The sequence below is a fragment of the Zeugodacus cucurbitae genome, chromosome 5 (genome assembly GCF_028554725.1).
Source record: "Zeugodacus cucurbitae isolate PBARC_wt_2022May chromosome 5, idZeuCucr1.2, whole genome shotgun sequence".
In the NCBI taxonomy this organism is placed as follows: domain Eukaryota; kingdom Metazoa; phylum Arthropoda; class Insecta; order Diptera; family Tephritidae; genus Zeugodacus; species Zeugodacus cucurbitae.
In genome coordinates, this window is record NC_071670.1 from 61,053,565 (window position 1) to 61,077,976 (window position 24,412).

General features: G+C 35.9%; 1 protein-coding gene across 11 annotated transcripts in view; it reads right to left on the reverse strand.

Annotated features, from left to right (window-relative positions):
• LOC105208937 (uncharacterized) overlaps window positions 1-24,412 on the reverse strand; it is a 363,842-nt gene that overhangs the window by 134,138 nt on the left and 205,292 nt on the right. The gene's annotated exons all lie outside the window — the stretch shown is intronic.

The window sequence follows — 24,412 nt, forward strand, 5'->3', positions numbered from 1 at the left end:
GATTTTCGTTAATTCTTTATAGATGTATTTATAAGAAAGGAACATAATTCCGTAAAAAAAAAACGAAAAATCTAATAAAAAAAATGTTAAAATTTTGTTTCGTGCAATATAATAATTTCGAACGCGATCACTCATTCTATAGCGGCCATGGACGTGAACCGGTTTTAAATCGAGAAACCAGTTTTTTCGTACTCTTAATGAAAAGAACATCAGTATTGAGTGATGTGAAGAAATAAATGATAATATTTTTAAAGGAAGATGACTTCAAATCCGGTTCCAATAGAGGTTTTTAATCTAGATGATTTGCACTTTTAAAATAACTGCCGGGACAAATAACTATCTGACTTGGCTCAATATTGTTCAGCAATTCTACGATTACATTTTTGGAGAGAATATTTTCTGGTCCAAATTTTATCTTTCGCTCTACAGAGAAATATTGGCTAGAATTTATTAGAAAATATTCCGAAGAAAAAGACTTCAAAAAATTTTATTCATGATTTGAACCCGTCATCCGAAACTACTAAATTCATAACCAGTTCCCATAGAAGCTATTAAATAGTTAACATTTTTTATGATGAAAAAAGAAAAAGTTTTATATCGGGATCGATAAAAAATATAAATATATAAAAATATAATATATAAAAATATACATATATTGGCCTCTTCGAGAAATTCGAAAAATTCTCTGTTGAAAATTTTTATCAGAAATTGAAAATAGTTGTTATTTAGGCAATACTTTTCGAGAAATAATGCTAAGAAAATTCTGTAGAAGTTAATATTATAAAGTTTCTTCGAGGGCACTCACATCAAACTTTCGTTGTTGGAACTTCAATGAAACAATTTAAAATCACATGTTTTGTGATCTAGCTATCTCTAAGTATCCAAAAAGCATAGTTCTTTCTCGAGATAATTTTGATTTTACTCCAATATAAGGTGATGTTGCGAAATGATGTAAAAGTGAAAGAGGGCAAGCTATTTTATGTGATGATATAGGATTTATGAACTTTATAGGAACATGAAAGTCAATTTGGAAATATCAAAGTGAAGAACGGCAAATGGGAAATCTATACATTGATCTTTGTTCAATAAGACTAAAAATTTGGAAGCATTCTAAGGATAAATAAGAAAATAAATTTCATAAAACAAGCTATAGCTTAAGTCAACATTTTTGGAAGCATATTTATGTTCTGAAGAAATTATTTTAGATCTTACTTATTTGGAATGGGGTTTTGAGATAACACGCGTCCAGGAAAACATGAAAAGTTCACTATTAAAATGTTTTAATTCCCTTCTTTCATTAATCTAATAATATCGAAGGGCTTGAAAACATATTTTTGGCTCATTGGAACCCATCGGCAAACTAAGTGCTCGAAAAACACTTTTCTTCGAAAAAAACCTCCTTCAACCAAACATTTTAAATTTGCTCACTTCGCTTTGGCATGTGCCACACTGTACGACTACATCCGTTCCATTTTTTTGCGACTTTTTTTCGCCTCTTTTATTGTTTCTATTATTTCTATTGCGGTTATTATTGTGTATACTTTTATTGTTGTTGCTGTAGTCGCATGGAGTTGTAGTACGTGGAGTTGGCTATGCAAATAGCTGGCTTTTACCGCGCAGTTTGCGTAAATAATAACAATAATTGCTTGGCATTACGCAACAGCAGCAGCAACAACAAGAAGAACAAGAGCAATTGTTGGCAAAAATGCCAAAGCAAATGAGTTGCATGTGGCAGCCAAGCCAACTGCAACAAAAGGCAATAAAAATGCTGTAGATGTGTGTGTGTGTGTACACATGTATTTGAAATGCTTTGCTTAGAAGTTAGAATGCAAATGATTTGATTTTATTCTTTAGCTAAGAGTGTGTGCCACATGGTGTTGTTGTGTGTGTTGCATGTGCGTCACTTGGCATTGCGTTTGCTGCATTTCAGCGTGGCGCGCACTAATTGCATGGCTGTTGACCAGCGCTGATCCGTGCAACAGCATCACATGCAACAACAACAACAACGAAAAATACAACAACAAAAGTACAATAACAACAATAAAACTACAATAACAACAATAAAACAACAAAAACGAAACTAGCAACAGCGCAACTTTAGAGAACACTTGGCTGCGCGTGCCAGTGATTTGTGCAACGCAATGCCACAAACAAATCACAACAACATACATACATACTTGCAACACAACAACACAAGAAAAGGAAAAAAGAATGTAAACCGAACCGACTTGGAAACGCATGAAACAATGTTTTTTTTTTTTACTTGCAACGGCTCCACGCTATTTTGTGTGGCATGCAACATACGTTATTTGCATGCGCGATTTATTTGCCATGCTAAATAAGTGGTTTGGCATTTAAAGTGGCGCTTCATTAGAATGCAACGGCGTTAGCGCGCATGATCGAATGCGGCAGATGTGGCAAGTGCACGTATGTACATGTACGCATCAGCAACAACAATTATTGCTGCACTAACTGTATCTGTGAGATGTGAGACTGCAACGAATCGCTTGATATGTGGCAATTTGTTGCAAAAAAAGTGGTCCAGCCGCATGGCAAGCACCTGCGTGCCACACATACATGTACTTGTACTCTGTGTGAGTATGTCAACACATTGTTGCAACGCGCCAGGAAACGCAAGCAAATTACATTTTATTATTGTTGTAAATGCGGTTATATTGTAGGTTGATTGTTGGTAAAAGCGGTATTTATTACAAGTAATACAATGATGTGGCATGTGTAAGTCGCTTAGTGTGTGCTGTGGCAAGCAGGTGGTATTTATTGGGTTAACACTGGCAACAATTTGTTGTTGTTAAATTAACAAAATTTTGTAGTGAAAATGTGTCAAGTGGCAACAAATGTGGCATGTGGCATGTGGCAAGTTCGAAATGCTTTTATTTTCCACTTAATTTATTAATGCGCTGTTGAGCTTAACTTGCCACAACGCACAATTTATCTTACTCTTGCCTACATGCTGCATAAACCACCTCAGTGACCATGTTGCAAGTGTAAAATCATGTTGCACGCATTTTTTACAAGCAATGCGCGCGCTTCTATATTGTCATCACGTCCATGCCACCGCGTTCGCTGCGCATGTGGTGAAAAATAATAAATGAGTCGCGCTTGCGTATAACTTGCAACAGCAACTACAATAAATTTACGCAGCCTAGGCAGCTGATTTATGACTTATTATACACAACAGAGCCCACAACTTAGCATTTCTTTAGACCACACATTATACAGTGGCACTTCCCCACTCGTGCAACATGTGTACGCGCCTAATGTGGCACGCTGGTGGCATGACGCACTCAAAAAATTAAAATGAAAAATTAAATTTTCTTACTAAAAAATTGCATTCTGCAAAATTGTTAACATGCCACTGGCGGCAGTAAAGTAAGCTTTCATGTGGCATGCCACCAAATAATGTATATGCTTGGTGGTGGCACGCATTATTAGTGGTACAAAGCTTATCGCTAGCAGACGATAAATCAACGGATAAAAGTAGTTAAAAATTGCAACAACGACAACTTAAGATACACTCACATGCAGACCGCATGCGTGCAACATATTGCTGGCTGCGCGTTTTACACGCGTACAGTTGGCTACTGTCAGAAAAACGTTTGTGTAAAAAATCTACATTATATAAAAGGGAATGCCAGCCAATAGTTGACGGTTTGAAACGTGCCACACACTCATGCCACGCACATACAGAAACATACAAATGTATACCAATAAGCTTCAATATTTACATGTGCTCGCGCCCTTTTTCGCATGTGCTCCCAGCCAAACGCATGCGTAGGTGTGCTGCTGGCACATCATGCGGCATGCGGCATGCGGCATGCCACAAATAATGTAAACAATACTTCGGTCGCGGCTTCTTGTCTTTTATTTTCTGTCGCTGCTACTCGACTACTCGACTTGACAGGCTAGCCTTCGACAGGCTGCTGCCTGCTACCGCTGCTGCTTCGACTGCGGCTGCTGCATGTTTTCAAAAATAATTGACATGAACTTTTGTGGCATTTATAGGTGGCAACATTATGCACTCAGCTGCCAGGCGGCATTAGTGCGCCCAAGACATAACGTGACTGCCGGATTTTTATGGGCAAACAGCGTTGTCTTTTTCATCTATTTTCTATCGATTGTTGTTGGCATTACGCATGCCCGCTGTGGCATGTTGCACGCATGCGAGTGTGCGCGTGAGTAGTTGAGTGACGTAATGTGGGTAACACCTTTGTGACGAATTTTCGCCAAAATGTGTATAAATCACACGTCGTTAGGCTTTGAAACATTTGCTGCCATGTTGCGCAACATATGCATATACACATGTATACACGGATCCATAGAAATGATTGTATGTGTTGTAATTGTGTAAAAAAAGCGAAATGTTGTCAGATTACTAAGCTGACATGCATACAATTGGGGTTAAAAACGGTGGCGCGCATTTAATCGAGTAGTTCTGTTAGTTAGGGTAATAATAAAATATTGCGCAATATTTTTTTTGTTTAAAATGAGATGAAATGCAACACTGGTGATGCTTATATAATTAAATAATATCAGAAATATCTTCATAGCAACACTATTTTTAACCATCAAGCCCGAAAAGTTTACCAGTCTCGATTGTCTGGGTTTTGGTAAACTCCAGACTTCTTTCTAAAGGTCCACAAATCCTATGGAAAATATACATTTGAACTTCCATAACTCAAACTTCTATAACTCGAAGTTCTCAATAACTTGAATTCTTAAATTGGCAATAGATCAAAGTTCATACAAATTACCTTCCATAACTCGAATACCCTCTAACTCGGGGTTTTTTTGTGGATTATGGTGATTCGAACTATGGAAATTCAACTGAATATAACTTCTCCAGTAGAGAAAGAACTAACGGAACGGACAAGCTTATTATCCGGTCTGAGATCATCTGAGTATCTCAGTACTCAAGACTTTTTTGGAGTCTTTAGTTGAAGACCAATGTCAAAGTTACCTCAAAGGTAAAGGCGAAACCAAACGTGTACAAAACCAACCAAGGGTCGAAACTTGTCTTGAAAAATTCAATCAAAGGACTTAAGGTCTCTAGAATCTTCCACGTCAGCTTCATCGAAGTAGAGACTGACGTTTTAAGGTTTTGGAAGAAGGAAGGAAAACAAAATTTGGATGAATATTCCACTTGTTAAGTGAACTAAAGACTCTCAATGGGGAGAACGGGAGATGGGAGATTCGGTTTGTTGGACATTCGAATGACAGATTTCATCAGGTCTTCGAGAGATTTGAAGATATCTCATCACATTATCTCTCTTCGCATCGGATATTAGAGATTTAAGATTACAAAAAAGGTTCCTTTTATTTTTCTCGAATACTTCACGGTCACTTCCAAACTATTTTGGAAGAACTTCGAACAACATTAAGTCGTATCGATACTATCTCATATTTGTTTTAATTCAAGGAAGGTTTTGTTCAGAATTTGAGATTTTGAGGTGTTTAAAAATCTTTTCGCGACCAAAAGAATCCTTGTACGGTAAAATTTGCTTTAAAACTGGACGTCGAGAAACTGAGAGGTACTGAGAGGTCATCACTATAGTTCTCTAAGGGTATTTCTAGAAATAAAAGCGAACCTGTGAGAAATTTTTATAGCATAAGGCAACTTTAGAATCAGACCTTCGGGAGAATTTTTTAAAATGGTAACAGGAGGTATGCTATCAGAAATTTGTGGAACTCAAAGCACTAGGAAGTATTAAAAAAAAAAACGCTATCTTTTAGAATCTTTGATGTGATCTATTCAAATATCTTTAATAATATATTGAAACAATAGTTCGAGGTTTCAGAATTAAGATCGATCCAACATTTTAATACTAACCTAAAAACAAATAAGAGAATACTTAAACAATAGGTTTTTTTCTGGCAACATGTTGCACAACTAACTTGGTCACATTACCTTTTGAACATTTGGGTGTATCCAATCTACAACAACCACAAACCAAACCAAAACCACACGCAAATACTTTAAGCAGCCAAAAATAACAACAACAACGTAAATGTCATTCATGCGCCGAGATGACCTCAGCGGGCAGCTGATTTCGCGTGCACAGCATGAAATTGGATACCAGCACGTTGTAAAGCAAAACAAAACACCAAACTATCAAAATATTTGACACTGAAATGTCATTAATAATAATTGTAAAAGTTGTAGAATAATAAACAACAACAGCAACAACAACAACGACAGTGAGCAATTTGCAACGCGTAATTGCCACCCAAAGGCTAGGCGAGTAGGAGCAGAAAAAAAGTGTGTTAGAAAACGCAGGCAAGCAGCAGCCAGCGAGATGCAAATCGCTGGAAAAGAGCCAATTGCGGTCACGCTGAGGGTAGTGGCAGCCGCAGCAACTGGCGTTGTGGTTGCGCATGCGCGGTACGCATTTGAAATCAATACAGCACACGCAGCGCCGGCTATCGACGCTTGCTGTTCCACAAAATTGATATGCCAAAGGAACAAAGGAAAAAAATATGAAAAAATAAAATAAAAATGCAACAACAACAACAATTAAGTGGCAAGTTAGCGTTGCAGCAAGTCAAGGCACAACGACAGTGCATTGAAAGCGCGCACATGCAACAACGCAACTGGACCGCCAAAGCAGTAGCCGCCCCATTGGTCGCACCATGCTACATGCCGCGCAATTTATTAATGAGGGTGCAAGTTGATTACAAAAATTTACTGCCGCGGTGGCCCAGCAGCCACCGGCCAAGTGAGTGCGATATGAGCTGGCGCACAGCCACACCGATAGTTGTTGGTGTTTTTGTTGTGTGGCATGTTGGATTTTTTGTTGGTTGTTGTTGTTTTGGGGCTGTAATTTCAGTCGCTATATTGAGTGCCACCGCCTCAAAATGTCGGCTGCCTGCAAAAGCATAATGCCAGCGGGTGTTAGGCATTTATTGAGCTTATTAGCTCATTTTTAACTTGCAACATGTAGCTGGTAACTTGCAACAAGGCTGGTTTGCGTCTGTAATGCGTTATTTATAACTTTTGCTTATTTTAGTTAATATATTTCGGGTTTTTACTTTTTTTCATGTGGCATGCAACATGCCACAAATCGATATTTTTTGTTTATTTTTTTTCTTGTGTCACTTTAACCACGCACCACGCGCGCTACGAGTGCAAATGAGGTGTCAAATGACCAAACGATAAGTGCTGCAAACAGCATGCAACAACGCATGTTGCACGACACATTCAAATAAATATCAAAACATTTGCATTGCAACACAATCAGTGTCAAACGCTTACAACACAGCCGATATTTGACTATGCATTAGTCACTACACCAGCAAACTACGCTATGTAGCATGCCACTACTTGCGGCGCAGCTGTGCTTGCACACGCGTGCTTCCGAGTTCAAAGTGCATTCTTTCAAGCATTTCTTTGTATTCGTATGCAGCAGCTGATTGCGGCTTATTTGTCATATGCGTGCGCCAACACTTTGCTGTTGTTGTTGTTGCAACATGCACAGATAATCCACTTCGTGCCATATTTATCATTATTGTGTGTCGCCTGAGACTGGACTCCTCCTTCCAACTGCCACATTCTGCAAATAAAATTAGTCGAGGTCAACAGGGTGACACCCGCTTGTTGTGGGTGCCACAAAAAGTAGAAGTGCAACAAACGTGAGCGCAAATTGCGGTCACACACAAATGTTGCGGTGTGTTGCCGCCTCTTTTATGCCAGCAGAAATTATTTTGCGTGATTTTCCGATTTGCTAACGCTGCTGCATGCCACTTTTCTGTTTTATTGTTCACATTGTTGTTGCTTGACAACTGTTGCAAGCTGGCGTTTTGCGATTGTGATTTACATTTTATTGGCGAGTCATAAAAAAGTTCAGGGTTTTATTTGTTGTTGTGCTCTGCTGTGCATTGTGCTAATTTTCCGCTGCGTTTTTTATGCATTATGCCACATAAGTGAGTGCAACGGTAGTTATATGTGTGTGTGTTTGGCTACCTCTTTGTACTGTTTAATTGGTGTGTCATTACCATTTGTAAGCCACTAATAAATCAATTGCTTATGGTAACGGTAGGTTTTTCAATTGTGGGTGCAATTTTTATTTTCTGTTGCTGCCACATATAGTAGCGTGCCACAAATATAAAAAATGGAGGACAATTGCCGCTTCGTGCGCATTATAGCAGCTTTTCTCTTAAGCTTAGTTTCTGCTTGGCCTTCGACTTTGCATTCTTTGAAGCCACTATTGCCTGCCTACCCGCCAGTGCGTATGAGTAATATTCTGCGCGCAACTGCTTCATTAGCCAAATATCGCAGTACGAAAGGCGCTTTTAAGTGATTTTCAATGGCTTAAGCTGTTGGCTTTAAGTACTAGTGACATAAAGTCATAATTTATTTAGCATTTTTTGAAGGCATGGCTTAATTGTTGTTTCTTTAAGGCTTTACTTGATTGATTTGTGTGGCAGGCGGGTGAATAACAATGCCGTTGGTTAAATAAAATATATATAATTCTAAAATAGTAAAATTTTAGAGCGGGCAATCGAATTTTCCATATTTAATTTAATTTTAATTTTAATTTTAATTTTAATTTTAATTTTAATTTTAATTTTAATTTTAATTTTATTTTTAATTTTAATTTTAATTTTAATTTTAATTTCAATTTCAATTTCAATTTCAATTTCAATTTTAATTTTAATTTTAATTTTAATTTTAATTTTAATTTTAATTTTAATTTTAATTTTAATTTTAATTTTAATTTTAATTTTAATTTTAATTTTAATTTTAATTTTAATTTTAATTTTAATTTTAATTTTAATTTTAATTTTAATTTTAATTTTAATTTTAATTTTAATTTTAATTTTAATTTTAATTTTAATTTTAATTTTAATTTTAATTTTAATTTTAATTTTAATTTTAATTTTAATTTTAATTTTAATTTTAATTTTAATTTTAATTTTAATTTTAATTTTAATTTTAATTTTAATTTTAATTTTAATTTTAATTTTAATTTTAATTTTAATTTTAATTTTAATTTTAATTTTAATTTTAATTTTAATTTTAATTTTAATTTTAATTTTAATTTTAATTTTAATTTTAATTTTAATTTTAATTTTAATTTTAATTTTAATTTTAATTTTAATTTTAATTTTAATTTAAAATTTTATGTTATTTTATTTTTTTAGCTAACAACAAAATATTTTTTTGTATATAAAATGTAAAAATTCGAATAACAACAATAAAAATAAATCATTATTAATATAATAATTGTTGAAAGCTAAAAGTGAAGGCGCAACGAATTTCAAATATTTTTTAAATTCATATTTTTATTGCTCATATAACCACAAGGTGACCGCATTTTCGTATAAATTACAGCTGTAATTGAAAATTTTGAAGCGTTACAAATGTGGCACTTACCCATTTTTATGCGCTTATGACTTGGATAAAAGGTATTTAGAGTTGCAGCACATATACTTGTGGACTAAATATGGAGCACACATGTGAGTGGAGAAGGAGATATAGCTATATGTATAGATGAAATAATTGGACTACTGTGGTTGGCTGAGGTGAATAAATTCTCAGGAAAATTGTAATAAGAAATGTTATAGTTTCCAAACTAACCACTCTAATGTCCCGGCATCACAAAGGACTACTTGCTTTTGCTGTTCAATTGAGGTCTCTTGAGACTCGTTCGCAAGGATCAACCCTATAACGTAACCACTTTAATTCCTGGGCCGGGATTTTGCAATTTTTTGGAACAGAGCTTGGTAAAGATCTTTTTGTAGCTTCGATAAGGTATTAATCTCATAACTTTATCTGTTTTATTTAAACCCATGTCATCTGATCTTATCTAGTCTCATGTCATCTGTTCCTCATTTCCTCGCGTTTAATCTTTACTGATCTTATCCCAGTTAAGCTCACCACTCCACACCCCATTCCCATTTCAACTCCCCTTCTTATCCAATCTGATCTCATCTAAACTCATTTCACCTCATTTTATAGCACCTCATCCCCTACTCTTAGCTGACGTCTTCCAGTTCTTTACCAACACCATTTAAGATTATATAAACTCTCTTAACTTAATGCTGAAGTTGTTTTCTTTGTCAAGATGTCAAGCCGATTTCTGCAACGCCGATAATTTATTTTAATTAAGAGTCATTTGAGTATATATTGTCGCCAAAAGAAAAATAAAACTTGCAACATGTTGCAACATATGTGCCAGGCCGCTATGCTTATTTAACAATATAGAAAACACATTTAGCCGCAAGTGGGCTAAGAAAAATGGCCAAAAATGTGTAACAAGCTATTGCCGTGAGCGATAAATGCATGCAACAACAACTACAATAGCAGCAACAACAAGTGCGACAAACCGCCCGAGGAGGAAGAAGAAAAATTGAATGTAAACACGCGTGGCATTTCAATCGCGTTTGCCACTTACCGCCAACAACATGCCACATGCACAACAACATATTGTATATGTAGCATAAGCGGCATGTAAATGATACTTGCAACGGCGCTCAAGCAGGCGGCAGGCGGCAACGGCAATCGCGTAACTGTAATCGCATTTCAAGTTAATTGAACAATGAAACGTTTCTGCAATAATATTTACAGCGTAAATTAACTAACGAGCAGCGCAAAAAAAAAACAACAACAATTCTCTATTGAATAAGCGCAACAAGACGGTGACAAGAAAAAAACGGTTTATTTTTTTTTATGAGAAAAAATAAACTTAAAATTTTAATAGCAAAAATAGTATGTTAGTGTGTGTGTGGGTTATAAAATAGTAGTAGCGCAGCAGATTAGTTTGCATTTCAGTTTAAGCAGGTGAATTTATGTTGATCGCTTAAAAAGCGGTCAATTCGACGCACAAACAGCCTTACACACAAGCGCGCACACATCCACCGCTTAGTGTGAGAGAGCGGCGAGCGCGCGCGCGGTTGTGTGCGCGCAGCATGTGGCAGCTGCCAATCGCTAAGCCGCGACGGTAAAGCGATCAGCCACACAACAAACAAATTCGTTGGCGCATGCGCAGTCACACAATGAGTGTGGATATGTGGCGCGGTATGGTCCAACTGCTTGGGTTGGGTGTTGTCTATCAGCGCGCGGCAACGAGGCGACGCGGCGCGGCGCGGCGTCTGTGTGGTGTGGCGTGTCACAGCTGTTGTCTGATTCGTTCGTTCGATTTCTCGTTGTTGTTGTACAGTGTATGTGTGCGCATGCGCGCGCTATTCGCCTATTTCATATATGCAACAACAAGTCGAATGTTTAATGTAGTTAAGCGCTAAGCAATTGACTGGTTGACTAAGTCAACGGGCGCAGTTGGCAAGTTGACTTGCCGCTTGTGCACAAATGACAGTGTTGCATACGGGCGCTTGTGTGTGCGCGCGCGCTCAGTTAGTAGAGCGATAATGAATGTCAGGTTAAATGTGCGATTGGTGATCGCGCGCCAGTTGCGGCAGGCGAAGAAATGCGGTCTTTAATGCTTGTATGTAAGCATGTTCATATGTGGCACTATTTGGTCTGCCTTGCAGCGCAGATAGTCATAAGGGGCGCATATGAGCGCTGGCAGCTCCAAGCGTGATTTTTCTATATTTTTATTATTTATTAATATTTCCAACATTTTTCATGCTCAAGCATATTTTTTATATATATTTTTACAATTTTCTTGCAGTGTAGCTTGCCATTGGTTCGTTCGTGCGCGTTTGATAAGACTGCCGCCGTACAAATGAAGTGATTTCGCGTGATATTTCATGTTGTTGCATATTTATTTAATTCATAAATGCGAAAAAAGTATAAAAAATATTTGTTTGCTGAAACTGAGACAAAAATGTGCAGGAAAAAATTGAAAATTAAAAATTTTGGAAAAATAAAATAAAAAAAAACCCTAAAAAAATTAAAAATAAAAAAAATTATAAAAAATCACACTACATTGAAAAGCTATAGCGCTTAACTACAGCCTTTTCTTACTGGCTGCCAGCATTTTGATAACAAAAAATATAAAAAGAGATATATCCAAAACCTCACTGTAGTTAGCGCGCCAGCTTATTAATTACTCACGACTTGCGCCGTTGCTTTGCGACTTGCCATTTGGTTGGTTGTGATTTTATTTTGCACTTAATTTTTTACATTTACATTTGCGGGGATTTTTCTGTATTTATTTTAATTTTATGCGATTTACGAAACCTTTTTTATTGGCGGGCGCTTGCACTTAAAAGTAGGTGGTGCCGCTGCTACACTTTTGCATTTATTTGCTATGCAATTGGCCATTTGCTGGCATTGTGTGAAACTGCAAATGTTGTGCATTTTTCAATTTCTAACACAACACGAAAGGGGCGATCGAGTGTTTGTGGCTTAAGCAATTAATGCATTTATGGTGTAAATGTTAATATTAATTTCATAATGGGTGCAAAGTTCATGAAAGGCATAATTGCTGATTTGAAAACAGTTTTCATTTAACAATAATGGATTGAAAATATTAAAAAATGAAGAAATTAACGAAAAAATCAATAATTAATAGTTAATAAATTTTAAAAATATGGCAACGCTAATTTTTTAATTAAATACTTTTTACTTAATTATTATTATTTTTGTTTTAATTTTTAAATAAAATTAAATTAAAATAAAATTTGTTAATAAATATTTATATAAAATGAAACTTTTTTTAAATAAATTTAAAATTTTTTTAAAAATAAAATTCTAAATATCTGGCTACACTAAAAAGTATTTGTGAAATTTAAATCGATTTTTGTTACAATATATTTATTACGAAAATTCGGACTACTGAGGGTACTATCACCATCAGCCACCCTGAGACCCAGTATACATCATTGGATACTATTCGACCTAATAGACGACGTCACGCAGTGAAGAAAATACTGCAGCCGTAGTTGAGAGTGTACACGAAGACAGTGGGGAGTCGATTTTGGGCCGTTCGCAGCAATTCGGACCTTTGTCGTGCCATAATAACCGACTATTTGATGACTGAAATTGAAGCACGTGAGCTCGGCGACATTTTGTTTCAAAAAGACGGCGCCACTTCTCACACATCTCAACAATCTTTGAATTTATTGAGAGAATACTTCGGAGAGGAAATTTCACATTTTAGGCCCGTCGGTTGGCCACCAAGATCGTCTTTTCTTCCTGTGTGTATATGTAAAGTCTAAAGTCTATGCGGACAACCCTGCTTCAATGCAGGCCTTAGAGCAAAACATCACGCGTGTCATTCGTCAGTTAGCAGTCGAAATGCTCGACCGAGTAATCGAAATTTGGACTCAACGAATGGACCATCTGAGACATTTGATCTTATCATCTTAAAAAATAATTGCCAAAGAATGTTCTTTCGAATGATAATAAACAAACCCCAGTAAATTTGAATTTTCGGTGTTTTTTCTTAAAAAAACTAGGGAACCTGGAAATGGATCACTATTTAAGCGTAAATGTGGAACTTTGGTATTAAAATAAGATTATGAATTCTTGGAAATATTGTAATACAATCGCCATCATATTAATGAGAACATGTTAAACAACAATGATTCATTAAGAATGCAGGGTTGCCATCTTGTTGTAATTAAAAATAAACAAGAACTATAATATAGATATATGTAGGTATACATCTATACGCAAAGTACACAAAAAATATAATAATTCAAAATAAAACTGAAAACTGACTAATACCGAAAATAGGGTTGCCATCAATTTTTTTTTAATTTTTGTTTTGTAATTTGTCTGATGTTGTGTGCAATTATTTGAAATGTAGTTACAAACTCTTTGATTATTAAGAATTTAATTCAGCTTTGTGTATTTATAAAAAGCTAGCAAGGGTTGCCATATATTTAAGAAAATAATCAAAAAATTACGGATTTATTTTACTCTAGCTTATTTAAATATTCAATCATTAAAAAAAAATATGTATTTACAGCATATGTATTTAGCAGCAAACTAATATCAAGTGTTGCCACTAAATGATATATTAAATTTCTGTAGAGTTGCCATTTAAAGAAATATAACAATGAAATGTGATTAAGTATGTGGAAAGCTCATTAAAATTGTAAAGCTCTTTGTTATACTATTTCAGTTTGACTATGACACTATTTTAGATGTAAGCTAGTTGCTTGTTCGTTTCGCCAATAATTGCTGAAATTGCTGAATAGCTTTATATCATACGATGTGAGTATATAATCAATATATTACAACAATTTTGAGTTGTAGAAAACTAAGTTTCTATTTTTTATACAATATGAGTTCATAAATTATCGATAAACATAATTTATATTTATCTAACGGTTTCAATGTGGCAAGTGAATTAATAAATCTTTAAACTCTAAAATCGTTCGCTATAAATCTAACGCCTGCAACACACAGCATTGATCCACAAAAATTAAAAATTCAATCAATAAAATAAATCAGCTTTAAAACAGATCTAATCGTTAGATATTTATCGAAGGCCAACGAGAGACGCTTAAGCCTCAGCAACACAAGCAAACTAATCTAATTAGTGCAATTAATTATAAAGATTTTCCTGCGTGCAACAAAAAGTGGAGCGTGGAAAAAAGATAAAGATAATAATCTGAGATTTTAGTTTCTCATACACACACACACTCATACCCGAGAAAGGGTGTTGCAAGTGTGGCAGGAGGAGATTAACGAAGGAGCTTAGAAATATGTGCAAGGCGTAGACGTTGATGGCAGCAGAAGGATTAACAATAATGGTAGAAGGTAGCATAACAACAACAATAATAACAACAATTAGAAATTTGTGGCAACAAAGCTGCTGCTGCTGCTGCTGGCTGCAAGTGGCAATTATTTTTGTCTACAAACAACAACAACAAATAGTCGTAAATCTTTTGAGCTCGAGAGAAAAATAGATATACATATATACATATATAGGTATGTGCAACATGCAAGTCACCGGTGCGGCAGTCAACAAGCTTGTGAATTTTCACTGCCAAGTTTACAAACACACACACACACATGAAGAAATTTACGGTTGCTACCACTGTTCACTGCTGTTGTTGTTGTTGTTTGTGGCACTGATTTTATTGTTGCCAAACGTTGTTGCTACCGTTTGCAGCCGTTTCTTTTCATAAATAAATATTATTATTTATGCATTAGTATTGCTGTGTGTTGTTGCTATAGTTGCTTTTTCTAATTTAGCTGCCATCTTTTGTTGTTGTTGTTTTTTGTTTTTTGTTGCATTTTTGTCTTATGGCTGCCAACTAATGCTACACACCGCGCGCTTCACTGCACTCTGTCGAACTATGCGTTGTGGCAAGTGTGGCACGTAAATCAAAAGCGTTTCCTGTTGCCACATACATACAAGCTACGTTGCCATACAAGTGCGGCTGCTGTGTGGCAGCTGTTCGTACTGGGACTACGACTACTGCTACTGGAGCAGAAAATTACTTTCATCATAATTTTCAGTTATTCATGACTTAACTGCCTCCACAATGATGCGCGTGCCGGTGTGTGTGCTGTGTGCCTTCACGGCTGACTGAGTTGTTGCAAGTAATGAACCGGCAAGCGGACGGGCGTGCAGTGCGGTCAGCTGGTGGGTAGGCTTAGGCTTAAGCTTAGACAAAAACACTCCAGAGACAATGCAGACTCCAGCAAAAGTTGTTGATGTTGTTGTTGTTGTTGACACGCACGTCAAGGTGACGCCAACACTTGCCACACAACAGCCGTGTGGGATTTTTCCCTTTAGTTTTCCAACAACTGCAGCGCTGTGAAAGTGTAGCGGCTGCAACTGCGGTTAACCCTTGTGTGTGCATGTTTTGTGGCAACATTACACTTGTGGCAACAACAACAACTGCTAGCATAGTAATTTTGTTTTTGCAAATTTTTTTCGCAGCTTTTCCTTATTTACTTTTGCTTCCGCGCAGCCATTCAACCCACTCGCGACACTTTATTACACTGTTTGCCGAGTGAAAATTGAAAAGTCATCAACGCGCGCGAGCGCACGCTTAAAGACCGGCGGCAGTCGCCCAAAAACTAATAGTGCAACAGTAGCAAAGTGTGCGAAAAAGCCGAAGCGCAACAACAACAACAACGATGGCCTGCAGACAATAGGTGCCAACAAAAGGTGGCGAAATGTGTGTTGCAGCTATAAAAAATAACAACAACAACATTACTGTAATAAATGCTGTCTAATGTTTTTATTTTTACGTGCCACAAATTCAAGAAGTTCACACATGCGCAGGTGTGCGCAGATTTTTTGATGGTTTTAGGATTTATAGTCGGTGGGGAAAGTGAGCGGCGGTAGCTTTGGGTAGACAGCTTAGGTTGGAGATTAAATGGAACGCAGATTGGAAGAGAAGAAATTAACTATATTGCCGTTTATAAGAATTATGACCGAAGTAATGATCCTCACAATTTCTAAAATCCATTAAAAGAGAATCTCTTGTAGCCTCCTTCTTGAGGAAAATTTGTGTTGAAGGTCGTAGATTTCATTTATGTTCCAGATCGTCTACTAATAAAGACATCAAATAATTTTTTAATGAACCGATATCTCTGCAATTCTCACACAGTTCATGAGAACGTGGAAGAATTACCCACTTCAGTTTTGAAATGTGGTTACATATATCGATTTTTAATTCACGGCTTCAGTTAACTTATATAATGAACAATCGAGAGTCTCTCATCACTTGATCCATCCCATAGGCTTCGTAGCATACCATTAGCGTCGATTCAGGTGTTCGGAATACCACGATACCTTTGACTCTCACCTTTAACGCTTTCTAAGTTCTATCATCCGCTATCAGAACCTTGTGATTTTGTTGGATGGAATGTCTACTACAAAAAGAGCATCAGTTGATGAAATTTTTGCCATTTTAGGGTTCCGAAAACTTCTTTTTTATCTACTACAAAAGCAGATGAAATTCTTGCCATTTTAGAGCTTAGTAATTATTCGAGGACCAATAAGAATAGGGAAGGTTTCAGATATACATATATAGATGGTCAATATATAGAGATCGTGATCTAACTTTGTTCTCAAATACTACAAGGTCGTTAGATGGATCGCAAAACGAAGGATTTCAGTTACTTAGGTAAGATATTATCTTCTTCACTGAACCTCGGAAGTATTCTGCGATCACTAGATTTAATGAATAGGAACTATCACAGAAACTGTGTAAAATGGTCGAACACTGCTCTTTCCTCTCTATGTTCTCTATATTCTCTATCCATAGACACTAGCCTTCACTAAACCATAGAAACATTGATAATCGAAAAATGAATATCGCAATATAATGACTTCTTGATTTTAAGAATTTTGATCTAGATGAGCAACAAAATGTACGATACACTTTCTGGAATCCGAGAAAAATTTTATTTTATGTTGGAAACCCCGTTTAAACCAATGTTGCAAGTATGCATTTTTCGCTTTCTTTTGCAATTTCCATCATTTAACACAACAATATTTTTAAAATTCAACATAATACAATAGCATAAATACTATATTTGAACACTACACACTTGGAACTAAGAAAACCTCCACATTTCATACTTGCCACAAAGCATCATTTCCATTTAAAGTCGGACTGACAGGCAAGTTTGGCGCAAATATTTGATTTTATTTATAATTTTTGTCATATTTGTGCAGCAGTAACGCTCCTAACGGTCAATTGTCACTTTTATGCAGCTTGTGCAACAAGGCTTGCAACCGCTGCAGACATATTTACTAATGCGCAATGAGTGGCGCAAGTGTTTTAATTTGACAAGATGCAAAGCGAAAGTCTTGCAATAACAAAAACAACAACCACTACCGATACAGTTATTCCATATCATTTACGCCACAAGACATTTGGGTGATTACGGTTTGTTGCAAGTTGCTGTTGCACCGTTTGACGTGTGTAAACATGCGTCGCTTTGCATACATTTTGACTTGACTTGATTTTCGTTGAATTTTAATTGAAAATGCATTTTTTTGTTGTTGCTTTTCACTTTTCTAATTCACAACTTTGGAGTGTGTTATTGCCACATGTGGTGGCACTTATGCGCGCGCCCACCGTTGTGGCGAACGAACGCGCAGCAGCAGCGCTAACATGCGAGTTAACAAGCAACAACAACAACAACAAATATATAGTACAAAAAACAGGCAGCGGCGACAGCAACATGCAACATTGCTCTGAAAGAGGTTGTGTGGCACGTTTGGCAAAGCATCACCACGCAGCAGCATACAATTAAGACAAGTGTTTATTTGCTGTTGCAGCCACCGTGCTGCCACGCAAAAATGTTGTCCACGCTGCTGACGCTAATGCTGTTACTGTGTTGTTGTTGTTGTTGTACGCGCCCGCTTTAACTCTAAACAGTAACTCACTTTAAGTGCCGTGTGGCGCGGCGACGGCCATGCCTCATTGCTGTCGTTGCATGTGATTGCAGCTGCCACTTGGCTGCCCAATGTTGGTGGTCTGCTGCTCGTACTTGCCACATGCCTCGCCATGCCACAAACACTCAGGTGTTGCGCTAATTTCCTTCTTTTTTATTGACTGTTGCTGTTGGCTGGCTTTTGTTTGCCACAAATAAACAGTTTTTTCGGTACAACTAGCAGTTGGTGTTGTTGTTGCAACTACTCTGCGTCGCCTAGTGTGTGGGTCTTTTGTGTGTTAATATGTAAATATATTTAGCGTATTTGCCTACAAGGAAGTTGAAAGTGCTTTGAATAGTCGTAAAGTAAGGCAACAACAATAATAACAACATCAGCCGCCAACAAGTGTGAAAAGCTTAAATGGTTGTATGCTGATGCCGTCATATTACTGTTTGTTTTTGTTATTGCTCTTATTTTCTATTTCATTTATAAGTGCCAGATTATTTATTTTGCATTGTTTGTTTAGTTTTCGTTGTTGTTGGTTTTGCAAAAATTGTGCGTAGGTGGCAGCTTAAGCAGTTAGCTAGTGCTCTACTTGCCACACGCACAGAAAAGGTGTGCAACTGCCTCGAATTGACGGTGCGTTTTATTGAAGACCATTTTTGAGTGAATTTATATGTAAATACAACAACATAGAGGCGTAATATATCTCATTCGATCCCAAAAAATCACAAAAAAATCGCAAAAAAAATTGAGATTAATTTCTATTTTGCTCAAGTCTCAAGTTTCAAGTCAAGTTTTTCTTCATCAATTCAAACCAAGTCAAGTCTTTTTCCATCCAGTATTTTTACCATTTCAACCCCTCAAGCGCTACGAATCAAATCCATGTAATTTGCTAGTTTAAATCGTATGCAGTAAGTTAGTTAATTATTTATAACTCCATTTGTGGCAATAAATATTGAACTTGCAACTAATCCCATGCTCCCGCATATATTTACTTTTTAGTTTCTCCTGCGGCGCAAACATTCATATTCAATGTGATTGTCTTTGGTAACGGTAAAATAAATTTTCAGATGTTATTGTTGTTGCTATTTGTCTTGAGGCAACAAAACCAGCTGAAATCGATTTGTAGGTTTTTAATTTGTAAACAATTTTATTTCTTATAAAAAGTCGACGCTCGGTTTAAGATCGTTTGGGTCCAGTTTGATATCTTCGTGTTTATCTATATATTTAGTTTACAAAGGGGTTAACGACATACATTTTTTGACTTTGGAAGTCCTTAATTATACAAAAAAATATACGATTTATATATATATCAATCTCTATCTCTATCTCTATCTCTATCTCTATCTCTATCTCTATCTCTATCTCTATCTCTATCTCTATCTCTATCTCTATCTCTATCTCTATCTCTACCTCTATCTCTATCTCTATCTCTATCTCTATCTCTATCTCTATCTCTATCTCTATCTCTATCTCTATCTCTATCTCTATCTCTATCTCTATCTCTATCTCTATCTCTATCTCTATCTCTGTCTCTGTCTCTATCTCTATCTCTATCTCTATCTCTATCTCTATCTCTATCTCTATCTCTTTTAATCCCTATTTGTGTTGAGAAGAGAATCATATTAGGGAGTTTGGCGTTTTAACATAATTTCCAGAACATTAGGACCCTAGCTAAATCTTTTACAGTCTGGTGAACTTTTTGAATACTCCGAGTACACTCATACAAATTCCTGTGAATATATGTAGATCTTAAAAGATTTGAAAGAAAATTCTTCTTCGACATTTTGTAAACCGCAAATATAAGCCCAAAAAATATGGCAACAACAATCGAATAATTTTTGTTGTAAAATAGTCAAAATATAAAGGTAAAATAAATAAATTTTTATTGGGAAAAAGGCGGAAAAATAAAAACAAAAAAATTTATGGAAATAAAAATTGCAATAATATTGTTGCAGCTGCAAACACTTCAACAACGGGGCACACAACAGTTGTGTGCACCGGACGAAGCACAGGCGACGTTGGGTTACCGCACGAAATAAAATTGTGCCAAAGGCTAAAAAGAAAAGCCTAAAGAAAATACAAAAACAATTAAAGTACAAAACAACAACAACAATAACAAAATCAAAATTAGAAAAACACACAAAAATCAGCAAAAACAACAATTTCCAATAAAAACAATAACAAATACGCTGAATAAAGTGCGACTAAAAACAACAATGGTGGGCCAACACAAAAGCCACAGAAAACCACAAAATTATGCAATAACAGCTGAATTGAAGAAAACAAATGACAATTGCTAAGCAACGGTAGATTGTTGCAAGTATATTACTGCACGCACCACTCAAATGAGTGAGCGCGAAATAAGAAGAAGAAAAGTAAACGCAATTAATAACAAAAACAAGAAATTTGCAATAAAAAAATAAAAATTATAAAATAAGAATAACAAAAACGCTGCCTAAAGTAATATGTGGTAAAGACGGCGCGCTTGCTTGCCACAGCGAGATCGAGCGCCTGCGCAAAGGTGCAAAGCGAACATAAAGCGTTCACTGTTTGGCAATAAATCAATGAAACACGCAGGCGCATACGCCCTGCAAAGCTTTTCAACTGCAACAACAACAACAAACCAACAACAATAATGTCAGCAACAACAACAGCAACGCTATAAAAGCAATTGTGTCAGGTCGCGCGGCCGAGCGTTTGGGTCGCATGAAAATGCAAATTGTCGCTAGTGGAAACATTAAATTGTTACTTTTTGTTGTTGTTGTTGATGTTGTGACACTAAAAAATTGCTACAATTGTCGTCACACAGTGTTGATAGCCAACTGCTGACTGTGCGTTGCGCATGCGCTTACAAATGAATTAGACGGCGGATGGCGGCACTGCGCAGAGGCGCTTTGAGAGCTGCCGACAGTCTGTTTGAGGACGGACAGACGAAAAATGCCGAAATGCAACGCTTGTTTTAAATAGCGACATATGTAACGAATTCCTTAGCGAGTCATTCATTCATTGTGTGCGTCGGTTGAACGGTCGGTTCGAAGCGCCACGCACCTAACAAACCTTTCGACGCAAAATGCAAATGTCATTCCACGTCGCTTGTTATTTTGCTGCCAGCATCAAGCACCACAATTCATGAATTAAAAGTAGTTGCGACCAACATGACTCAAATTGCTTTTAAATTGTTTGCCGCAGCTGCCCCGAACTCACCAGCTAACTGGCCGATCACCTTACACTAACCTGAGACAGGAATGCCATTAGCCCCATTGTTGTGTTGCTGTTGTTGTTGTTATTACATTTTTATTGTTCGCTTGTTTGTGCAAAAATCGAAATGCAATAAAGATAAATAAAAGTGGCCTCCTGTGTACCACAACAAAAATGTGTAGAAGAAAAACAAAAGTTGTTGTTGTTGCCACATTTCGCATTTGCGTAAAACGTTCGTGCGGCGCGAAACTGTATTGACAATTGTTGGCATTTGCCGTGTTGCCAATATTGACACTGTTGTTGCCACCACAGCGCGACGCGCTACATACACTCGAATAGTGTTGCTGCCACAATTGCTTTTGTTGCAAGCCTGTCGATTTGCTGATTTTGCGAATATTTTTTCTTGCCCGATTTTCGCTACTTGCAGCGTTCAATTGAAATGTCTTGCGGCCAAACTCATGCAAATTCATAAATATATACATATCTACAACTAAGTCATATTTACATGAATACTTTTGGCATGCCAGCGCATTTCCGTTTATGTTCCAGGCGAGTCTTTGTAGATTTTGCATATTTTACGCTTTTATGTTATGTTTTACATTTGTTGTTGTTGTTGTTTTATTGATTTTCAATTGATTTCGCAATTGTCGTTAATTGTCGACGAAAATGTAATTGATTTGCAGTTTTTTGGCGCAAATGTAGCTGGAGTGGTGTGTATGACTCAGGTGTTGCAAGATAGCGAGAAAACAGTATTTTTTGTGCTGTAATCGAGCTTTAGATGTAAAGTATTATATTTTTAAAGAGTTTTGAAAATTATTAAAGTAAATAAATATGTAATGAAAACGCAATAGTTTAAAATATCATTTTTCATCTTAACATGATTTCAATGATGTGATGTTTTGCATTGATGTGATATCATATGACATTTAGAAATGCTCTTCAGTTATTGTAATGCAGTGATAATTTCAATCAATACTTAAATTTCAGATTTTTTCAATTAATTAAAGTGATTAAAACTGAAGTCATGTGATGTGATGTCATGATGTCATATCAATTGATATGATAATGTTGTAAAATTGTAGCTAAAAACGTTTGTGTGCTATAATGTGTCTTAACGTTGATGATTTTATTTAATTTTAAATAAATACGAACTGGTTTGCTTATGTGGGAATGATGATGATATGACACTGCGATGTGATATCATATGACTGAACCCTACCAAATGATCATATGATTTTATTATATGTGATATATCCAATTGCGATTTATATTCATTATTTTAACCAATGGAGGAATAAGTTTCCATAATTGTTAATAGCATATAGCTGATTTCATCATTGATCGCGCAACATCATACGATCATGTGATGTCATGTTATGAAACCGTAAATGAATACGTTCAGTGTTCAATATCTATTGAAATTTTGGATGAAGATTTGTGGTTAAATCTTATCGAAGACTAATTTTGAGTGAAATCAGAGTCCTCTGTATCTTATTTGGCATTTATTGCCGACTTGATGGGTCATCCGAGATGACAAGTGATATCATATGATATAGGATTGATATTCAAATCAACTCCGCGATGATGTAGATATACGAGGCTTGGAAATAGATCATTTGAATAATAATATCGAATCATTTTGGCGGAAAAAAATATGAAATTGGATTGTATAAAATTTTGAGGAAAAAGTTTTTGGAAAAAAAAATAAAATTGATGAATGGTTTTAAATTATGTAAAATTAAAGTTAAGCGAAATGAAAATTTTTATATTTAGCTGGCAACCCTACCTGCAAAATAAATTTAAAAAAATTAAGATTTAATTAAGAAAAATCAACAATTTAAATTTTTCCTAAGAAAATTTAATTTAAAAAAATAAGAATAACTATTGGACAGGATTGCCATGCTTTGTAAATATATATTATATTTTAAAAAGTTGGATATTGATAAAATATGATTTAGGCAATGAAAACTATAGCGGTATATTTTGTTGGTTTGTCAATTACCTTGATAAATATAGAATTTTTTAAATAGATAGCAAAATTCAAAAAAATTTTGTATTATTTTCGACATATACTATGTAGTAGGGGTCTAATAGGCAAAGAGTAATCATTTCAGTTATCATTTTCACAGTTAAAATTTCAAAATTTCTAATGCTTCTTTGAGACCCAAATTATTTCATAATATGCCTTAAATGAAACTTACGACTTAATAGACTTGTTCAGCTAAATATACAAATTATTTGTATCCACAGCACAAAAACTCACCTGCAAAGAGAAGAAAGTAAAAAATCACATTAATAATGTTGCAAGTTGAAGAAGATATACAGATATATAAATTTCTTTATTTGGCTAGCAAATCTTAAATAAATCAAATCATAACATTACTGCTAGCCGCATATCGAGTACACATTTAATTACTTTGAACCGTTACGACAAGACTTAAAAATATACATATAAGAAAGTGCCTACGTATATCAGCGAATATGCCACATTTGGCAGACAACAACAAAAACAACAGCAACAATAGAACAGCATGTGGATAATAAAGATTGTGCAAGCGCAAAAAGGGGCAAATGCGCATGCGCCGGAATGCGTTTGTGTGTGCCGTGCCGCAACAGCAACAGCAACAGCAACAGTAACAACAGCTTAGCGAAAAAATGCCAAACAATTAAGATTAGCATAACCGAGAAACAAATTAACTGCTGATTTACCACCGGCAACATGAGTGCGATACGCGCATAGACAGTGCATAGCAGCAAAAGTTTTGCCAACCAGCCAACAGCAGCAGGCCACATAGACAATGTGTGGCAAGTACACGTACATGAATGTCTATTTTCAAATATATGTGCGTTTGTGTGTTTGTGGCATGTGGCAACAGTGTTGGCTGGCATTGTGGTTTGGTTGGCTTAAAAAAATATGGTTTTCATTAAGCGGC